The 23,774-nt window shown below is 34.1% G+C and overlaps 1 pseudogene; it reads right to left on the reverse strand.

The window, feature by feature from the left end:
- Positions 1-23,774, reverse strand: part of LOC118574761 — a 50,278-nt pseudogene that overhangs the window by 5,203 nt on the left and 21,301 nt on the right.

Raw genomic sequence — 23,774 nt, forward strand, 5'->3', positions numbered from 1 at the left:
ATACCTAGAGAAATGACTAAGTGGTTAACAACAGGGTCTACTCTCCCAGAGGACCTGAATTCAGTTCCTAGAACACAGCATGCACCTCACATTCACCTATAGCTCCAGCTATAGGAATCAGAACCCTCTGGTCTCAGCCCCTACCTGTTCATGTGCACATAGCCCCCCACTGCCACACATACACCTTCCCCAAGCATGCACACACAATCACGCATATACATACTCATCAACAAATGTTATAAATCCTTGAAATAATAAAAACAAAGATGGTAATTATGAATTGCTTCCAGTTCTTTACTTCATTTTTATCATACTAAACAAAAGTCCCATGTATTTCATCTTTCTTAGCCTTTAGGTTCCTTTTTCTACCGATTTTCTTAATACTTGTCTGACATATTTGCTAGAAAAATATTTAACAGAAAGATAAATACATAATTCTGGTTCTGCAAAAGGGTCGGATAGTACAGATATATATATATATATATATATATATATATATATATATATATATATATATATATACATGTTGTCTTATTATGCTTTCAATTACTATGATAAACACAATGACCAAAAGCAGCTTGAGGAGGAAGAGATTAGCTTACAGGTTATAGTACATCATCAGGGGATGCCAAAGCAAGAATTCAAAGGAATTTGGAGGCAACAACTGAATTCCAGACCAAGGAAGAACACTGCTTCTTGGCTTGCTTGTTTATGCTTAGTTTGGCCTGCTTTCTTTCTTCCTTTTTTATTTTTAATTTATTGAAAATAGATTTTTTTCATAAAATATATTTTGACTACTGTTTCTCCTCACTAGACTACTAATATTTCCTCCCTACTTCCCCTTCTATATGGATCCACCCTCCTTTCTGTCTCCCCTTAGAAAACAAACAGGGATCTAGAAGATTAATATAATATAATATAATATAATACAATATAACTTCCATCCCTGGTTCATGAGTTGACTTTTTGGAGCCTAATACCTATGGTGGGACACCTTGCACAGTCTTGGTGCAGGGGGAGGGGCTTGGACCTGCCTAGACTGAATGTACTAGGCTCTGCTGACTCCTGAGGTGAGACCTTACATTGCATTAGGAGGGAATGGGGGATGTGTTGTGGGAGGAAAGACTAGAGAGTGGAGGAAGGGAAGAGAGGGGGATCTGTCTTTGGTATGTAAAATGAATAAAAATTTTCTTAAGAAAAGATATGTATTATAATATAATATCATATAATATAATATAGTATAATATTGCCATCAAAAAAATAGAAATATGACAAACATACAAGAAGAAAAGAGCCCAAGAAAGGGGACAAGAAAAAGATACAGAAGCAGAGACACACTTGTTTGCACATTCAAGAATCCCATAAAAACACAAAACTGTAAGCCCTAATATATACACAAAACCTGTAGATTTAAAAATAGATAAACAAGTAAAGAAAGAAAAGAAAAGGAAAGAAAATTAAAAATAAAAATAAAATAAAATAAACTTTTAAAAAAGCCTTGACAACACGTTGTCAGACAAGGAACCATTAATGCTAGTATTCTTTCACAGTGAGACTGCATGGGAGAAAACTAAGTTGTCATTTGCAAGTGGTTGTCAATTGGAGATAGCTTCTGGCTTAGGGATGGTGGTCTTCTGTACAACCCAGGACCACAGGCAAATAAAATAAATAGAGAAACAAGCATGTATGCACAATGATAGTGATACTAACATTTAAAACACAAGATGCATCCTAGAGCTATCAAGCCAAAGAGCAAGTTAAAAAAAAGAAAGTAGTAAAGAAAGAAATGTAATGTTCAGAATTAACTTACAAGTATTTTTGTTCTCTCCCAAGTCTTAAACAAGTCTGAGTTATACTTCAAGGTTTTTGAAATTGTTAGCTGTATCTATGGATTTACACACTCAGCAAACTGTGATTCTTGTTACATATGATTCTCTCCATCTGTGAGGTTAATAGTTTGCTCAGTGACCTCAGCTGTCTAACAAATATAAGAGGCCTTGTTGATATTCAGGATTTAATCTTTCTGGATTTTTTTTTGTTGTTTTAAAGAAGGAATGTAGGTTTTCCCAATTCTTATGCATTAGCCAAGGAACTCAAATTGACACAGTTGATAAAGTTTTAAAAAATTTATGTAACAAAGACAAAGATTTTGAAAATTTCAATGTGAATATTAAATGACTGTCATGGTTCATGTACATAATTCCTATCCCTTTAACAAGGGAGGTTTTAGAAATATCCCAGTTTTTATACTTTAACATGCTGTTTTTGCTCTCTACATATTTTCTTCTTTTTGAAGTAGTAGTGAAATTTGTAATCCATTGCGTTTTGTAATTGTTTTTGTTCAGCCAATGAGAAATTTTCAGTACCTATACATGAGATATGCCAAAGTCATATGAACAAAATTAGTTGAAAGACAGGTGTTCCAATAATAATATTATTAATAATAATAATATTAGTTAAAGATAATATTTTATTATTTTATATTGAATATATATTTATAATATTTATTGTTGTTTTTTTGGTTTGTCTAGACAGAGTTTCTCTGTGTAACCATAGCTGTCCTAAAACTCACTATGTAGACCAGGCAGGACTTGAATTCAAAGAGATCCACCTGCTTCTGTCTCCCAAGTGTGAATATTTTTTTAATTCATAGGTCTATGTAAACATTTAATTGACCAATAAAATGTTAGAAAAAATGGATAGAAAACAGAACTTATATATTGTATTTAATATACAGTAAGTACATGCAAAGATTCTATGGGTTGTCTGGAAGCTATGTAGTTTTTGTTCATATCTAGGTAGTATATGCTTATGATTTATATTTTTGTGTGTGCATGCTAACATGTGTGCCGTGTGTGTGTGTGTGTGTGTGTGTGTGTGTGTGTGTGTGTGTGTGTGTGTGTTTAGGGCAGAGAACAACCTCAATTTGACTGTTCGTTAATTAACCCACCTTTTTTAAGACAAATTCTTTTACTGGGATGCAGGTCCCACCAAGTCGGCTAAGCAGACTGGCCTGAACCACACCCAACCAGTTTAACCCATGTCCCTATCTCTGCAATTACAAGCACTCCATGCCACATTTGGCTGTTTTTGTTCTTGGCTGTTGTTTTTATACGTGTCATGAGACTGAAATTTATTGTTCAGATATTGCAAAGAAAGCACTTCATCAATTTATCTGTTATCTTTCCAGCCTCATAATTTCAATTGTGAATGAAGAATCCCTATAAAACTTCATATTCTCTCACTATAAGTAGCAATGTTGTTATTACTCATGATGCCAAGCAATTTCATTATTGGCTTTTATTGAAATAATATCAAATATATGATTCTCATTTGGTGATATGATCTATTTAACACTTTTTTATAATTTTGCTTTATGTCTCATCAATAATTGTAATGACAATAAATAATGGTTTCCAGTGTTTCTCTCAAAGTTTGTTTCTACACTATGTCTAATAATATTATAAATGTGTGCCTTACTCAGAATAGTATTCTGGTAAATGTAAAAGATAATTCCTAATAGCATTCTGGTAAATGTGAACGATAATTCATTTTCTAGTCTTAGGAAATTCAACATCAAGAATTTTATACAAAAATGTAGAATTTATCTTCTATCCTTGTATCCTCTTCTGTTTACTAGACAGCAATCACTACATACCTGGAATGCCACCTCTTTTAATGATGACTATAATCTATTCTGACTTTTACTCTTCCTCCTATGTGGATTAAAACTGAACTAATAGAGTGTATCTTAGTTACCAAGTAACAAGAAGACATTAATCAAGAGGACTTGTTGGCAAAATAAACAAAAGGATTTAGTGACTTTGAGCTAGATGTGCATAGTCATGCTTAAGAGGGATAATGGATGTTTTCTTCAAGGCCTGTGGTAAAGGCAAGGAGCTGTCATAAAACCTCACAGTAGAAGCTATCTCCTTTATCCTTTCTGACCTTAATTCTTCTGTCCTGAACCTTATGACAAGAGCAATGAGGAGCAAGAGATAATGTATTTGAAGCCCAAGTGTTATAGAAATACATTCAAACAGATCTCTGAACCACTCCAATGTTGGAAGTGTGAGTTAACTAAAGTTGGAGTGTTATCATTATTCTAGAATTCATTAATATTACTTTTTTGATATTATTTATGTTATTGTTTACAATGCTGCAATAAAAATGTACCCTATGTAAATAATTAGTTTTTTTTTTTCAAAAAATAATACTGCATGAAATGAGTGATGATTCACTACAAACCAATGTCTCATCTGATACTTTAAAACAAATACCACTCCAGAAAAAGACAATCAATCTACTTGTAGCCCAGATGCTTTCCTGAGATCTGAGCTTATCCACATGGTTTTAGATATTTCCAATTGACAGCACTTAGCCACATCATTACATTTCAGTAATTCAATGCTATGAATATAAGAATGGACAGATAAAGAACAGAAATTGAAATTAAGATTAACACTGTCCATGTCTGAAATCAAATTATTTTGTTCTATTTAGATTTTTGGCTTGGCTGGTTTTAAACACCATTATGTTATTTTTTGTTGTTTGTTTGTTTGTTTTTGTTTTTTTCGAGACAGGGTTTCTCTGTGTAGCTTTGCGCCTTTCCTGGAACTCACTTGGTAGCCCAGGTTGGCCCTGAACTCACAAAGATCCGCCTGCCTCTGCCTCCCAAGTCCTGGGATTAAAGGCATGCACCACCACCGCCCGGCTTTTTTAAGAAGTTGAGAAAGGAGCAGGGTGTTGGTGGCGCATGACTTTAATCCCAGCACTTGGGAGGCAGAGGCAGGTAGATCTCTGTGAGTTCGAGGCCAGCCTGGTCTACAAAGTGAGTTACAGAAAAGGTGCAAAGCTACACACAAAAAAAAAAAAGAGAGAGAAGAAATTGAGAAACAACACAATTTGGTTCCTCAGCATTAACGGCCCCAGTAACATTTTTTGCTTAGTTTGTTCCAAAGAGATTACTACCTAACATAAACAAAACAATGTAAGTTACATGCAGGGGAAATTTTTGAGTGATGGGAAGAAATGAAATATATTTCAAAGCAAAGAAAAATAATATGATCAACTCATATGTGACATAGTACTAGTAGTGAAAATTTATGTCTTTCTTGGCAGCACATAAAATATCAGTATATTTTAAAGTAATGAGTACTCACTGTTCTCCAGAGAAGTAGACAAATCACATTTATATTATGTGCATATACAAATACAGGAATGAGAGAGAGAGAGATATACAGGGGGTGAAGAGAAAGGAGACAGAGATTCACTTAAAGGAATTGGCTTATGTTATTACGATGAGAGAGGTATCAGTGAAGGCAGAAAATTGAGGGAGAAATTTATTTTAAGCAATTGTCCTACATACTAATGGAAGCTGAGTAGTCCCAAGAAATTAGCCCTACAGTTAGCACTTCCATTTTAAAATCCAGGTGCCATTGGTTAAAGTCTGCTATTAAAGATCACAGTTTCAAGATTTGAGGAAAGTCCATGTTTCATTATTTTCAATATTTATTATTTATTCATTAATTTATGTATATTTTGATCATAACCTCCCTCTCCACCAAGTCTTTCCAAATACTCTCCCCTTCCCTAGCCACCCAACTTCAAGTTCCTTCTCAAAACAAACACCTAATAAACCAAGACAACAAAATAAAACAACACCCTAAAAGTAAACAGAAACCCATGCAAACAATAATTGCAACAAAACCACTAAATTGTAACCAAATCAAGGCCAATTAAAAACCTGTAGAGTCCATTATATGTTGGTTAACCACTCTTGAACACAAGACCTGGCCAGGAGTGATGGATACACCCAATAACACTCTATTGGAGAAAACTGATTTTCCTCTCATAGCAGGCATAAGTGACAATACAGTTGTTAATCTTCTTCATAGTAGCTAGGTATTAATAATTTTAAAAAATATAACAACATTAAATATGATAAGATAGAACAAAAATTATAACATTGAAGTTGGACAGGACAAACCAACAAAAGGAAAAGAGACCAAGATAAGGCACAAGAAACAGAGACCTGCCTATTCACACACTCTAGGAATCCCATAAAAACACCAAACTAGAAGCCACAATATATACACAGAGGACCTGATACACACCTGTGCAAGCCCTTTGCAAGCTGCTTCAGTCTCTATGAGTTCATATGAGCTTTGCTATGAGCTTTGCTCATGTTGATTTGGAAGGCCTTGTTTTCTTGGTGTCTTCTATCATCTTTGGCTCATACACTCTTTCCACCTCTTCAGTGGGGCTCCCTGAGCTTAGATGATGGAGATTTGATGGAGATACCCATTTGGAGATGAATGTTCCAAGGGCTCTCACTCTCTGCATAATGTCTGAATGTGGATCACCATATTTGTTATCATCTGCTGCAGGAGAAATGTTCTCTGATGATGGCTGTATTAGTTAGGGTTACTATTGCTTCGATGAAACACCATGACCAAAAGCAAGTTGGAGTAGAAAGGGTTTAGACAGTTTACATTTACACATCTCTGTTTATCATTGAAGGAAGTCAGGACAGGCTCTCAAACAGGGCTGGAAACTTAAGACAAATTTGATGCAGAGACCACGGAGACATGCTACATACTGGTTGCTCAACCTGCTTTTTTACAGTACTCAGGACCAGCAGTGCAGAGATAGCACTATCTCTAATTAAGAAAACAACCTTCAGGCTTGTGTAGAGCCTTATTTCACGAAGGCATTTTCTTAATTGAGGTTCCCTCTTTTCAGATTACTTTAGCTTAGTCATATTGACATAGAGAAACTGTAGTTGGGATGGAATATATGAAAGTTGAATTAAAAAACAAAACAAAACAAAACAAACAAACAAACAAAAAAAAAACAAAGAAATCCCTATCTAGCACAAGGCCATAATACAGAATATCATTAGTGATTTTAACACAACCTTTTTGTTTTGAGGCCAATAGTATTTGTCTTTACCCTAGGTCTCTGGGGTAACTAGTCTCTTTTTCTTGGTCATGCAAGCAGTCTCAGATACAGCTTCCACCTTGTGGAGAGGGCCTAACATCAAACAAGTTATTGGTTGGATACTATCACAAGCTTAGTGCAACCATTGCCCTAGCATATTTTTAAGGCAGTACACCATTGTAAATAAAGGGTGTGTGATTGGCTTGATGTTCATATTTCTATTTTGATAGTGTGCAGAGTAAATTTCCTTTACCAAAGATAGTGAAGGACAGGAATTAAGTCACTATGTAGGCAACAGATCAACATCTGTATGTTGTGTAGCTATTGTCTTTAACAGTGGGGTCTTACTGTCAGTTTGTGGAGAGCAACTTATAGTCTGGGCAACATCCTGGGTTGTTTAAGCATATTCAAGGGTCCCCTTTGGCCAACACCTAAATTAGAGATAATCCAATTCCAGAAGAGACAGACATCTGCTTGAGGATTTGTCTCCCCAACTATGTGGCAATTTCATCTAAATCAGCTTCAAATATGCATAAATTTTGTAAAGTTTCCACTCTAATAGGATTTAATACTGACTCTCAAATGTCCATTATATTTAGCTGTCTCTCCCTGTATCCCCTTGCACAATCCCATTTCCCCTCCCATTCCCTACTTGATCCTCCCATTCCAGCTACCTATCCATCCATAAATATCTAAACTATTTCCCATCCATAATGAGATCTATCTATCCCCTCTAGTCCCTTACTCTATACCTACTTTCTGTGGTTAAATGCATTGTAACTTTGTTATCATTGACTTAACAGCTAATGCCAACATTTAAAGGAATGTATACCATATTTGTTTTTCTAGGTCTAGGTTACCATACCATACTGAGGATGATTATGTTCTCATTCCATCTATTTGCCTACAAATTTCATGATGTCATTTATTTCACAGGGGAGTAATACTTCATTGTGTAAATATATCAAACTTTATTTATCAATTCTTTTATTGGGGGACATAGAGGTGGTTTCCAATTTCTGTCTATTATGATTAGAGCAGCAGTAAACATGGATGAGCAAGTGATTCTAATGATAGGATGAAGAATACTTTGGGTATTTATTCAAGAGTGATATAGTTGAATCTTGAAGCAGATCAATCCCCATCTTCTTGATGAACTAATACACTGATTTCCATAGTGACTGTATAAGTTTTAAGTCTCACCAATGGATGACAGTTCTCTTTATCCCACCTTCTCACCAGCATGAGCTGTCAATTTGTTGCTGCTGATCTTAGCTATTCCTCAGGGTGTAAGATGAAACCTCAATGTAGTTGGATTTTCAATTCCCTGGCAGCTAACAGGGTTGAATATTACTTTATTTTTCAGCCATTTGAGTTTCCTGTATGGAGATTTCTGTTTATATTAGTATCCCATTTTTCAACTGGATTATTTGATTCCTATATATATAATATCTTGTGGTCTTCATATATTTTGGATATTAGCCATTTATTTGATATGTACTTGGTAAATATATTTTCCCATTATGTAGGTTGTTACTTTGTCCAAATGACCTTTTCCTTTGCAGTTCAGAAAACTCACAGGTTCATAAGGTCTTATCTGTCATCATCATCATCATCATCATCATCATCATCATCATCATCATAGTTCTTAGTTCCTGTGCTGATTGTGTTGTGTTCAGAAGGTCTTCTTCTGTAACAATGAGTTCATGGCTATTCCTTACTTTCTTTTTTTAAAATCAGGTTCAGTGTATCTGGTTTTATGTTGAAATCTTTGACCCATTTGAATTTGAGTTTTTGCACAATGATGAGTATGTAAAGTAAGGATCCATTTGGATTCTTCTACATACAGACATCCAGTTTGATCAGCACCATTTGTTGAACATACTGTATCATTTTACCAGTGTATATTACTGGGCTTTATTTAAAATAAAAAATCAGGTGTTCCAATGTGTGTGAATTTATCCCTGGAACTTTATTATTCCATTGAAAAACGTATGTCATAGTATTTCTATAAATATACCTTTGTAGTTCAATTTAAAATCAGATTTGATGATAACTCTAACAGTTCTTTCATTATTCAAAATTGTTTGTTTGAAGAATTTTAAAAAACTGTGTTGGAATTTTGATGAGGTTTACACTGAATCAGCAGATTGCTTCCAGTAGGATGGCCATGCTTACTATATTAATCTTACTGATTCACGAGCGTGGGGGGGGGGGTTTCCATTTTTTGATATATTCTTCAATATCTTAATTTTTATTATACAAGTCTTTTTCTTGCTTGGTTACAATAACCTATGTAGATGAAATTCTAAATGGTCTTATTAAATAAGAAAAACAGAACCAAATACAAAGTTTTTATATTATATGAGGCTATTTTGAAAGGTGTTGTTTTCCTGATATCTTTCTCTGATTTTTTGAGTTAATTTTATATTCATTTACTCTGCTGAATATATTTATAAGCTGCACAAGTTTCCTGGTACAATTTTAGGATCATTTATGTATACTATTATATCATCTGAAGAAAAAGATACTTTGAATTTTTTCAATTCATGTTGTGGAATGAATATTAATTTATATTGTGTGAATATATGTCACTATGTTTGGTTTAGTAAAGTATTAAATGGCCAATAGCTAGGCAGGAAGAGATATAGGTGTGAGAACCAGAGAGAGATAACTCTGGGAAGGACAGAGTTGCCAAGAAAGGCGGAGAGAAACAAGATGAATATTCTGTCTTGAGAAAGGGTACTAAGTCATCTGTTGAACCTTATATAAGAAATAGGGGTTATTTTAAGATTTAAAAACTAATTTGTAACAAGTCTAAGCTATCGACTCACCTTTTATAATTAGTCAGAAGTCTTTATGTGGTTATTTGGAAGCTGGCTGTTAGGACAGAAAAAGCTGCCTACAAATGGCACCCAATGTCCAACAACATATATCCCCATAAGACCAGAGAAAGCTTAGAAAGGGTTCTAAGTACACAAAAATGAAGCCAAATGTGGCTTCCTAGTCTTGTGTCTTTCATGCCAGCCACAGTACAGATACAAGTCACTAGGAAGCTGCCTGAGTGCTTGAGCCACCAATGCACCATGAGCTAAGCCATGTGGTATGTTTAAGGTTTTGCTCATTCAGACAGAAAAGGATTCAGATACACAGTAAAGCAGCTTCAGATGGGAAAAATCTCTCCAAACAGGCTACAGTGTATTTAAAAATGTGTGTAGGCTTAAAGAAAAAAATGGTTATAAAGAGTCAAAGAAAAAATAATCTAATAGTAGAAAGTAAAGTCTTTAAAGAAAGAATAAAGTAATAAAAATAATAAGCCATATAGAGATAGGAAATAAGTCTGGACTCTGTATGTTACTATGTTGTCTGAATTTTTTTACTGTTAATGAACAAAGAGAGCTGTTGAGAGACATTGGAATATGAAAATTGCTAAATTTAACCAACATGTATATCTTAAAAATGTCTTGTCAGCCTGTAATCCCAGCACTCGGGAGGCAGAGACAGTTGGATCTTTGTGAGTTCAAGGCCAGCCTAGGCTACCAAGTGAGTTCCAGGAAAGGCACAAAGCTACACAGAGAAACCTTGTCTCGAAAAAAACCAAACAAACAAACAAAAAAAGTCTTAACTTCAAAATGGAAGTTGGACAATATGTTGCATTGGGAAAAATGTTATGCTTTTGTTTCCACAGGAAATGAAACGCTGTAGATTCCTTCCAGACAAAGAACAATCAAATTTGACCTGGGAAGATCTGAGTATCCTGGCTATAGACATAAAAAAATAAACTTAAAAAATCTCTAAGACAGGTGATATATATTTTACCTACTCAAATGTAAAACAAAAAATCATCTTTGTCTGGTTTGTATACAATGCATAGTCCATACATGTGTTAATGAAAATATACATGTTACCTTGAAAGTTTATGTTTTCAGAGCAAGGAGATCAAATACCAATGAAAATGAATGGTCCAGGTGATTCAACCTCTTAGAATGCTTCTGTTAGAGTTTCCTCAGAGTTCTGTATCCAGAAGAGCTTCAAGGATATTGGCTGAGAGGGTTCAGCCTCACAGCCTACTCTAGCCAGGATTTGACCATTATCCCAATTTTCTAAGTGCCCTCAAACAACAGGAAGCAGTCTAAAGAACACAATATTCACATTCCCAAGAGGTGGGGTGTTGGTATTTTTTGGTCGTTTGATTGGGTTTTAGGCTGTTGCTATTGTTTAGGAGGGTTGATTATAAGTTGTCATTGGTAAGGGTCAGAAAAAAACTAAGCAAAGGATATTAGACTGAGGGATCATGTTCTGAAAAATGAAAGAGGGGATATAGAAATAATAGGAGAAACAGGTAAATTATTGAATCTACTTCTCAAAAAAAAGCAAATACTACTCTTGAATATTTTACATTGGTATGGGATTTTGTATATTGATTCAAATTTAAGATTATTTTTGTTAGAATGTAGTGCATATATGTTGATACTCCTATTTAGGGTATTGTACCTATGCAGCTCATTTAACAATATCATGTAAATTTCTAGTCCTTGAAGTTATTATCGCAAATTATTTAGGATAATTAAAAATACAGGTTAATAGTCATATATAACAATCAAACTTTTAGTCATGTTATATATGTTTCAAGGTCATACAGAGATATAATGTAGATAGGTAATCTTCAAACACTTCAACAACCTACAGAATACGGCCTAAGATTATCTTTTCCAACTCTTTTATTCTGTTTTTGAAGTTTGTCTCTATGTTTCCTGTTTACATTTCTAAATTTTCATTTCCAGATTATCTTCAGTTTGAGTTGTCTTTATTGATTCTATTTCCACTATTTTTGTATGGAATGGTTTTATTTATTGTCTTCTGTACTTTCAAATACTTTTTAATGGGATGTATTCAGTCTTTCTTTAAGGACTTCTATCATCTTCCAAAAGGCTATTTTAAATTCTTTAAAGTGTTCCTCATCTATGTTAGACAGCCTGCTGTGGTAGGCAGCTGTGCTCTAGTAGAGACATATTGTCCTAGCTCTTATTGACTGTGGTTTTATATTGGCATCTAGGCATCTGGGATTAAAAAGATTTTAATTCTCTATGCTGATATTTGGTTTCTAAGGAGTGCCTCCTTGAGTTGGGACTAGAACAAAGCAACAAGTGAGGAGAAAAAGGTTGGAACGGGAAGATCTACTGAAAATGAAGGTGGGAGACAGAGTAAGGCTGCAGTTTGTGTTCTTTTACAGAGCTGGGAATGAGACTGGAGTTTTAAATTTCAGGAGCAGAAAAGAGCTGAAGGTCTGTATTTAGCCTACCTACTTCTAATGTTTCATGTTGAATTGAAAAACAAACAAACAAACAAAAAACCCAACAAACAACAACAAAAATTGTGTACCAAATCACATGGAAGAGTCATTCTTTCTTTCTTTTAGTCAGTCATCTGACAGAATAAAGCTTTGTCCACATTAATGAACACACTTTAATTTTTTTAGACTTATTGTTGCGAATGTTAATCATACCCAGATCCAATGTCACAAATGCACCCAGAATATTTTTTGAACAAATGTCTTAGTATTCTATGACACAGCAAATTAGCATGTAAATGTCTATTAAAAAACACTTCTCCCCAGGCAATAATCACAACAAAATGATTAGCAAAGCAATGAGCACAAAATGCTGGAATTAGAGAACTGGGTTTGTGCTTAGTTTATGATATAGAGTAAATATAATGATTTTAGAAATTCATATCATAATACAGATACTCACTGACTTTTAACATGAGGTAAAATATATTCCTTTTTCTCCATAGTTATTGTGCATATAATATTGGGTAATGTACATAAATGCATATACTCTTCATGATAGAATTTACAGATTTTACTAAATTGTAAGCAATGAACATTTAATTTTATCCTTTTGCTATTTATCTTCAGCAATATCTTTTCTTGGCTACTTTTGTATAGATTGTCCATTTTCATAAAGACGTCAACAGATATTTGTTGAATGAAATGGATTACCTGGCCATATTTAATGTCAAAAGTATAAGTAAACTTTAGTTTTGAAGTAATCAATGTCATAATCTGTAAACTATTTTAATTACAAAAGGAAAGAGGTTCCTTTTCATTACACAGAAATACCATTAGATTATCTTCTGTGAATTCCTCATATAATAAATTTGCAATAATCTCAAGTGACTGTTTTGGTGTATAGGAAACATTCTATTTTTTTCTCCTTTTTTATTTATTAGATTTGTGTTTTAATTTTACACATCAGCCATGGGTTCCCCTGTCCTCCCCATCAGCCCTCTGTCAGATGTGGGGTTGGTGAAGACCTTTTCCCATTCTGTAGGCTGTCACTTTGTCTTGTTGACCATGTCCTTTGCTCTACAAAAGCTTCTCAGTTTCAACAGGTCTCATTGATTGATTGTTTCTCTCAGTGTCTGTGCTACTGGTATTATATGTAGAAACTGATCTCTGGTGCCAATGCATTCAAGACTACTTCCTACTTTCTCTTCTATCAGGTTCAGAGCTGGATTTATGTTGAGGTCTTTGATCCACTTGGACTTAAATTTTGTGCATGGTGACAGATATGGATCTATTTGCAGCCTTCTACACATTGACATCGAGTTATGCCAGCACCATTCGTTGAAGATGTTTTCTTTTTTCCATTGTAAATTTTTGGCTTCTTTGTCAAAAATAATATGTTCATAAGTGTGCGGGTTAATGTCAGCGTCTTCAATTCGATTCCATTGGTCCACATATTGCTTTTTATGCCAGTACCAAGCTGTTTTTTTTTTTTTTTAATTCATTGTATGTGTTTCAATTTTACTCATCAGCCATGGGTTCCCCTGTCCTCCCCCCTACCGCCCCGCCCTCACTTTCCCCCAGCCCCTCCCCTCCATTCCCATCTCCTCCAGGGCCAAGACTCCCCTGGGGATTCATTCAAACCTGGTGGATTCAGTACAGGCAGCTCCAGTCCCCTCCTTCCAGGCTGAGCAAGCTGTTTTTATTACTGTAGCTCTATATTAGAACTTGAGGTTGGGGATAGTGTTGCCTCCAGAGGTTTTTTTTATTGTACATGATTCTTTTGGCTATCCTGTTTTTTTTTTTTTTTTATATGAAGTTGAGTATTATTCTTTACAGGTCTGTGAAGAATTGTGTCAGTAATTTGATAGGGATTGCGTTGAATCTGTAGATTGCTTTTGGTAAGATCGCCATTTTTACTATGTTAATCCTGCCTATCCATGAGCATGGGAGATCTTTCCATTTTCTGACATCTTCTTCAATTTCTTTTTTCAGGGACTTAAATTTCTTGTCATATAGGTCCTTCACATGCTTAGTTAGAGTAACCCCAAGGTATTTTATATGATTTGTGGCTATTGTAAATGGTGGTGTATCTCTGATTTTCTTCTCAGCCTGTTTGTCTATTGTATACAGGAGGGCTACTGATTTTTTTGAGTTGATCTTGTATCCTGCTATGTTGCAGAAGGTGTTTATAAGCTGTATCAGTTCCTTGGTTGAATTTTTGGGGTCACTCATGTATACTATCATGTCATCTGCAAATAGGGAAGGCTTGACTTCTTCTTTTCCAATTTGTATCCCCTTAATCTTCTTTTGTTGTCTTATAGCTCTGGCTAGAATTTCCAGTACTATATTGAATAAGTATGGGGAGAGGGGACAGCCTTGCCTTGTTCCTGATTTTAGTGGTATTGCTTTGAGTTTCTCTCCATTTAATTTGATGTTGGCTGTTGGCTTGCTGTAGATTGCCTTCATTATGTTTAGGTTTGTTCCCTGTATTCCTGATCCAGGCACTCACCTCTGGTCCAGATGGGAGTTCCTAGGGTGGATGGGACCTGGGGGCTGGTCTCTGAATCTCAGGAAGTGGCTGGGGTTTCAGGCTGATGGGTGTGGGGGCAAGGTGTGGAGATTGCAGGGTCTGCCCGCAGTCTTGGAAAAGGGGAGCCTTCTCACCATGCCCGCTGAATGCCCAGAAACTGGGGCCAAGTTGGGCACGTCTTCCTGGGATGGCTGGTGCCCAGGGGTGGCACCTAGGGGAGGGTGCCTCTCTGACTATAACCCCAGGTACTCACCTCTTGTCCAGATGGGAGTTCTGTGCAGAAACATTCTTGATTTAACTTTAATAATCCATTAAGTGATAATTTATAGCATTTAATAAATACATCTTCATTTTGCATTAATATTACTGTTTCATATTTAAATCATTGTATTTGTTACATAACATGCCAGATAATTTTCAGAGATATTTTTTCTAATATATGAAAAATGAAAAAGAGCAAAATAATATCTTCAGCTATTTCTATGAAGACAATGATTGCTAATTTTATTATTAAAAATGTTACAATACTATAAAAAAATTCCATAGTCATACTCTTGGAAGTGATACTACAATGTGTTTCCTTTGCTGTAATAGATCTTTTTTGGACCTAGACAGAATTGGTGTCCTATTGTAGTTTACCTTCATATCCTATTAACCTCATAGTACTTTTGAACATGTTTACAATTATCTGTTTCTTCAACACTTTTACATAATGAATGTTTGCAAATTCTTACACGTATTAGAAAGCAGGCAATATTTAATTTACAAGCATACAGGTTTTAGTAAAATGTGACTCCGTCTGATTAATATTCTTAGTACATGCTCAAAGACCTCATGTACGGTGTGGTAAGTGTTTGAAATTCTGCTGATACTTAGGTTGTTCACATGCCTGAGAGTCACCTGTATGTTCATGGATCAAGGATGGCCTGAAGTACAGTGGCTGTTACTACTAAATTTTCAGTGAATTGACAGCAAGTCTTTGTCAAGATATACTGGGAAAGTTCTCATTGTAATAATGGAAGACAAAGAGGGACAAAGAACTTTGTGACAAGTATTTTTAAGCATCTGATTACATTTTATAAACAGATATCTTACTAGCATGTCATATGGCAATTTTCAGAAGCAAAGACATATATTACATGACCCTGATGGTTAATCTTGGTTGTCTACTTGACTAAATCTGGAATCAAATAAAAAACAAGCTTCTGATTACTCCTGTGAGGGGTTTTATTGAAATGGGAAAACTCAACCTAAATAAGAGCTTCACCTTCCAGTGGCATCCTAGATAAAAAATGAAAGAAAATTTATTTCATGCTTAATAACAAGTTTGTCCATTTATTTCTCATTCTTCATACCTTCGATCTAATCAGAACCTACCTTTGGGCTCCAACAAGGACTAGACACCAGAGACTTTCCAGGAAACTTATTCTTTCATAACTGGATTAGGGCCACAGAAACATTCAGCTCTGTGAACTGAAGAACTACCAGGTCTTTGTCTCTAGTATGAGAGAGCCATTGTTGTACTACTCAGACTATACAGTGTAATCCAATATACTACACCCCTTTTGGCATATATTCATTTTCTTCCTCTAGAGAACTGTGACTATGATTATGACTGTATTACACTGCTAAAAGAATGGACTCAAGAATGGTGTCGAAAATTAGTGCCATCATTTCAAGTATCATAACACAATGTTTATTATTAACAAGAAAGAATACGCATACCTAACTTTGTTATATGACTTCAGCAAATGGATCTGTATGTGGTTACTATGCATAGGTATTGTTTGTGTATTAATTTTATAACACTACCCAATAACAAGTATATGTAAAATAAATGAGAATTATAATTTTGTTATTAATAGTATTAATATGGCACTGAGAGATGATCTTCATATTGCTAATTCAATATTCAACAGATATGGTTTAATAAAGCCCATTTTTTACTTTTGCTACAAGCAACACACTAATTGATTCTCCTGCAAAAAAAGTGGCAATATAATTGCATTGTGTATAGAGAAAATAAATGATGTTTGGTCCCAACTACTGAAAATAAATTTGATACTGCAAAGAGTAAGGATCATGTTTTCTCACAGGTGGATAAATAATATTGTGTAAGAAATCTGTATATGGGGTTTATATAAACATTAGTCAATTCAATAAAACTACTATGTGGATATAACTGTGTAAGACCACACAATTAGTAAAAAAATGGGAACAATATTATGATTCTGTAAATCATGCTTTTATATAAAGAAGAAAGAAAGGGAAATTAAAATATTAAGGTTGTTACAAGTGAGCTTGTAGCCACCATGAATGTACTTTCTGCCAGGGTTTTATGCAGACTTATTGATATGTATCATATTGGTAAGAAGCAAAGTACCCATTGAGTGATTCAGTAGTTCTTCCAACAATTGTGGATATATTCTTTCATTTACTTTTCTCAACATTCTTTTTGGTACATACTGTAATACCCATTATGTAGAAGAAAACTGAAGTACATTGAACCAATGGCACAATTAGGATCTTAATTCACACACTCATGTTAGTACATTGCATTTCATGGAAGACATATTTCTCTATGGATTTGGAAGTAATTTCTCAATGTTTATATTTGGGTCCATAAAGGGTATCAACATCCCTACCATTTCAGTTACACCACTCAGTTATTGTTGAAAGCCTTAATATGTTTTTATTTATAAATCAAAAGGTTTGGAGTAAGACAAAAATCATTATAAATCTTAGTATCCTTGTAGTATGTACAGAACATAGAATAAAAATCACTTTGGAGAGAGCTGAATTTCTGGTGTGAAGTAGAAAGTATTCCAATGTAATGCTGCTTAAGGTATAGCGTTAACTAATAATTCATATCTGCCTTCATTTATAAAGCTCTTATGAAAAGACATATATGAGAAAATTTCCTAGGATTACACTGTATTATTGTCATAGTACTTGTGATTATGAAGATTTAATTGGATATTGACAAGCATTGTCTTTTTTATTCCTGAATACTCCTTAAAAAATATCTGCTAAATTTAGACATTATATATTCCAATGTCCAATTTAAGAATTTATATATAATTCTGTGTAATATGAATTATATTTGTGACTTTTCATGTGTTGTTTCTGCTTGTTGAGAGTAGATTCTGTAAACAATGAGGGTCTCCTTTTCCCAGATTTAAGTATGCTTATTTCTAGTGTCTTTTAAATTTCTCCTGGGCTTATTACAAAAAAGAAAGGGGAATAGCAGAAAGCTATGGGTAATAAAACCATTGAGTCTTTGAGAGCTGATCCACCCTGGTTCTTAGTTGGAAATGCCAGCTCTCTGCCTTACCAGTGCTTCCCCAGTTTCTTTTGCTGCATTCTGTAAGAATTCAAGTTGACAATATTGCTTGTTATTATTTGAACTTTCACATTAAAAATGAAATAAATTATGTATTTTTGTGTGTCATTGTGTTTGTGTGTAATTGCCATACCACACATGTCGGGGTATCCATAGAAGGCACTGGACACCTGGAGATAGAGTTATACATAGCTGTGAACTACCCAACAGGAGATTGGGGAACTAAATTTGGGTCTTTTGGAAGATTGGAAGAGGCTAAATTTATTTTAACCACTAATCAACCTTTACTGCCACATATAATATTTTAGTTTTTCATGCAATAGTGAGTGTGGTGATATATTGTGTCCCACAATATACTGTATCTTCCAATAAAATTTAGCTGGTGATGACAGGAAAAAGGCAACCACTGACAGCAGTAGCACAGGCCCTTAATCCTATCACTTGGCAGGCAGGGATCTGTCTGAATCTCTGTGAGTTCAAGGACACACTGGGAACAGAGCCAGGTATGGTGGCAATTGCCTTAAATTCCAACATTAGTTAACCATGAAGGTCTGGAGGTCTGTAAAGACAGACAGGAATTAACAGAGCTGGGCAGGAAGCAGAAAGGTATATAAGGCATGAGAACCAGGAACTATAAGCTTTTTAGCAGCAGTTCAACTGAGACCCTCAGGGGTGAGGACTCAGAGGCTTTCAGTCTGAGGATTCCTGGAAACAGTTTTGGTCAAGGAGTTGGCGAGAACAATTCAAGGAAATATCATCACATAAAAGGCTAATACCTATGTGACCAAACAAAAGATACACCTGCAATAACAAATACCACTTCCTGAAGAGAGTGCACCAGAAGCTTTAAGGTATCAGCTTCTCTTCTGGGTTTCTGAATTATCTCCTAAGAAGGGAGAATTCAGCCCAATTTCTCAGTTTCTCTTGCAGGATCAGAGAAACATTTGACTACAAGTGGGTCTTATGCAGATGGAAAATAATTGGCATAGTCAGCAAGATCTTTGCAAAATTGTTTGATTTCAAATAAATAACAGTTATCAAAAGCATAAAGGGAAAATGAACACACAAAAGAATATATCAGCCATTGTCACTGAAGGGCCAAATTGAGTCTCCGACATATAGAATACTGAAATGGAGAATATAAATACCGATATTGATGAAAGGAATATGATGAAGAAGAAAAAAAACATAAATAGCAACAACAACAACAAACCATACCAAACCTCACCTGCCCAAACGCAGCTTTTCCTGGGCCTCAGAACAACAGGGGAACAAATGTCTTTTGTATTCAAAATGTAATTATGGGATTAGCACATAAGGATCTTTGGCTCTCTGCTTTTTCTTGTGTGTAGAGAGTATTCAATGTTCAAGGTCATTTAATTTTGGCCACCTCTTGTTGGCGTGTAATGTCTGGTAATTTTCAGACATTTGTTAGACCATGAGGGAGAAAACTGTAAAAATGTCTGTTAAAACTGTGAGGTGAAAAACATTGAAAATGGTAAATAAAAGATTCTGCAGAAGGACAAGTGATAACCAAGGTAACCAAATAGTAAAAACAGGCATGGTTCTACAAAACAATATAGTTTTTACAACTAACCAATTTTTAGTTAAATCAGTCTACTCTTTGTATTCATACTAACTGCAGTCCACTTTTTTATTATAATAAACGCAAAGATGTCCTATAACAAGATATAAAAAATTTAAGAGCCAAATGTAATATAAATTATTTTTGATAACAGGTAATGTCTGTGCTTATTGAGAGATCACTCTGGAACAAGGAGGGCTCTGACACCCAGAATCAAGCACTTTTATTTCAAATATCCCCAAATACTCCCTGTCTTGATTTAGACTCTCTCCCTTGCTCTGTTAGCCTGAAGATGGAAAAAATGACAAGCAGCTTAGGGTATTAAAAATATTTCACCCTTGAGAACTGCTAGAAGGTAAAATATTTTGTAGAAAGGTTGCTGTATTCCTTCCCATGTTAAAAACATATTCATGTTAGGGCAGAAAACTCAGGAACTCATTAACAGACAGAAAATTCTCTGCTCCAAATCCCCAATCAAGAACTCCCACTGGATTGTTTTAGCATGTCTAGCCTAGTTAATTTCTCTTGAATGTTTTAAGTATTGTCAGTTGATAGTATTTTGCTGTTTATCTGCTGCTTGCTATTTGTTCTTTTATTTATTTGGAAGCCTCACTCAAAGGGATGTCTTTTCCATCTGAGGCTCTCAATTTGAAATTCCTACTGATTGCCTTAACAAGATTGCCTAGGTGTATTTTGTTTTGTTTGTTTTTTTATTTTTTGTCCTTTTTTTTTGGTGATATGAGAGCCTCATTTGATGTTATTACCTAACTGCTACTTGCTATTCATTTCTTTACTTTGTTTGTTTGCTTGTTTGAAAAATAGTCTCTATGTAACTCCGGCTATATTGAAGCTTGCTCTGTAGATCAGGCTTGTCTTGAATCTACAGAGATCCTCTGGCCCCTGCTTTCATAATTCTAGGATTAAAGTGCCATCTTGCATTGAGCCTTTACTTTGGTTTTCTACATATTTAAAACATTTAATCATTCAAACCTAAAAATATTGTGATTTGGGGTTGTTTTCTGGACTGAACATTCTATGAAATATGTGTGGGTATTGATGTACACATAATAAAGATTTCTACAACATTTTTTGATAATTTTATTTTAATTTTAACAATGTTTTCTCAAGGAAACCATTGTTTCACTTAAATTTATTGATGACATCCTTTATATCTGTCAAGTTGTTCATGAAAATTAATTACAGTTATAGAAATGAGTTGATTGCAATATTCAATATCATAATATCACTTGTGTGTCTGTGTAAATTTTCATGACTCATTTTGTGGCTATTTAACTGATATAGCTGACATGAATTATTACATGATAGTTTTCTGTATTATATTGTCTATTTTTAGCCTTGTTTTGCCTCATTTACTTAGAGTGAAAACAATCTGAGAATAAAGAAATGAAATTGAATTTATGAAATGCCAGTGTCAGTTTTGTTAATACCTTGACGGGTGTCTCCAAGATAATGAAACAAATGGTTCTGAGTAGCTTGTGAAATTTAACTTGTTTTGAGTTTTAAGGTTAATGGTAGAAAATATTTAATTCAAACAAGCCAATTGTGTGACAAGATTTATACAGGGCCTTAAATTATCTGACTAATTTACACTTTAAGAATGTGATTTACAGGTAAATAATGATATGTTTATCCATACAAAGAAGACCTAAGTAGCAGCTACTCTTGATTAACTGAGAGTTCTTTAATTATGGGGATATAAGGAAACAGCTGCTAGAAATTTATTACTAGACCTTAATAACAATTGATCCTTCCCATGTAAAAGAGATTGTTAAACAATGTTAATTTTCTACAGTTAATGCCATCTTGCTGTTTTATACTATGATGCTTAAAGAGACATTTTTTTTTGTTTATGCATCAGTAAATTAAAAGAGTTTGGGAAGGACAAGTTGAAAGGAAAATATGACATGACAGTTCCCACTATTAAATGAAGCTACATGCCAGAGGATTTTCCTCACTATATCTACCAGAAATCCTAAAAATAATCTAAAACATGATTGCCACCAGTTTTCAATTGAGAGGAATAAAAATGTATAAGTGTAGTTAGCAAGTAAATAAATAAAAATGTGATGAAAATAAAAAGGTTTTTTTTCAATTGTACATTATATTTTTCAACTTCATATGCATGAGCTGAGAGACTCGGGTTAAGGTAACAAATATATGTAAAATGTTAAATACTTGCATTTACCAGTGACAAGGACATGAGAAGAATCCTAAGAAGTAAAAAACAAAACAAAACAAAACAAAACAAAAAACCTTCAGTTTCTGTTTTTCTTTTTTATGAAGGAAGGGTATGAACTCACTATTTATTATTTGTGCCTCCCCCCAATATAGGACAATATAATACAAAGAAATTCTGTAGATTTAGCAGAATATAACAATCATTTAATTTTTAGGATGTTTTCATATACATCCACTCTATTTTATTGTGAATTAAAGAGATGACAATGATTGACACCTGCCAAAAATACAATATTGTAAAATAAGACAATATAAAATATTCAAGCTATCTTGCTATGAAAACAATACTAAAGTTTTTGAAATTTAAAATAAAATGCAGAGAATTGCTCATATCACATAAAATCTAATCAAATTGTGAGGGATAATTTTTGTTGACTTACACTTAAATTTTTTATATTACTATATCAATATATAGAAAAAACACTAAATTCCACAGATATAAAAAAAATCAAACAAAGAAAAAAGTCTATATAAAGAAAGATGTGTATTTTTGTTTTGCTTACACTTTAATGATTTTGCATTTGATGAGCAGTCATTAAAAATCATGAAAATTAAACCTGTCCAAATCACTGAACAGGAACGCCTGTAACACCTGTCATAAATGATAAACATTTTTTCATTATATCTTAATATTCTGTGGAAAGTCAGTTTGTTGTTAAAAATTTTATGAATAATTAATTACTTTCCCCAATTTAAACAATTTGGTTCACTTATGATTTATTAATGAAGAAAAAATTTTAAGCAAAATGTTATGTAGCATTAATAATCATAAACTCAGTTTGTTTTATCACACTTTCCGTGTACTCTGCTGTGCTACTGTCACCATAATGTACCAGCCATAGTGGACTAGGTTCCACGTATATGTAACAAAAATTAAATCCTTCTTTGCCTAAGTTGCATTTATGAGGTATTTTGTTGCATCAATGAGATAAATACCTAATACAACAAGCATTAGAAGTTCTGAAACCAAAAGCAATACTAATCATGTATAACTTCATTGTTCCTCTAACTCACTGTCATCATCATACATTTTGAACAAAGTTAATGTACTTTTCATCTCTATGGATTTTTCCTTTCCAGACATTCAATATTAATTCCATCATATAAAATTTTTCTTGCTCACTGTGGCTACTTTCATTTAGCACTTGCTTTTTCAGTTCATCTATGTTGTAGCAAGTGCAGTTACATTTATCTATATCTATATCTATATCTATAATGACTAAATAATAATCAATAGTAATAACTGTATTTATTCATATATATTAATTATTTCCTCACTTCGTGATTGTTATCTACAATAGTGTTCTAAGGATATGTGTGACATTTTTAGTCATCTTAGTTACATAAGTACAAATCAAAATGTTCAGTCACAAAATACATCTTGTTAAATTTTATTTCATTTTTTTAATTATTGCAAAGTAGCATCTTGTGATTTTTAGTCATGTTTCCTTTTTACTTACAAGTCTGTTTGTGTCATGTCTGTGTGTATTTGGTTGGGTGTGTGTATATATGTATGTAGGTTTATGTGCATTTGTATATTGGTGCATGTGTATGCCAGAGCTCCACATCAGATATCTTACACTAGCTCTATATACCTTATTTTATGAGGCTTGGTCTCTCATTGAACAACAAATTTATCAATTTGGGTAGCCTGGTTGAGCAGTGAGTCCAAGAATCCATCTCTTCCCCACACCCTGCACTTCTGGTGTTATTTATGTGGATTGCCATGCACGACTTTTATATGACTATGGGGATCTGAATTCAGGCCCTTGTGCTTGCCTGGCAAACAAAATAATGACTGATCTAGCAATTCAGTACATTG

Source organism: Onychomys torridus, chromosome X (genome assembly GCF_903995425.1).
Source record: "Onychomys torridus chromosome X, mOncTor1.1, whole genome shotgun sequence".
NCBI classification, from domain to species: domain Eukaryota; kingdom Metazoa; phylum Chordata; class Mammalia; order Rodentia; family Cricetidae; genus Onychomys; species Onychomys torridus.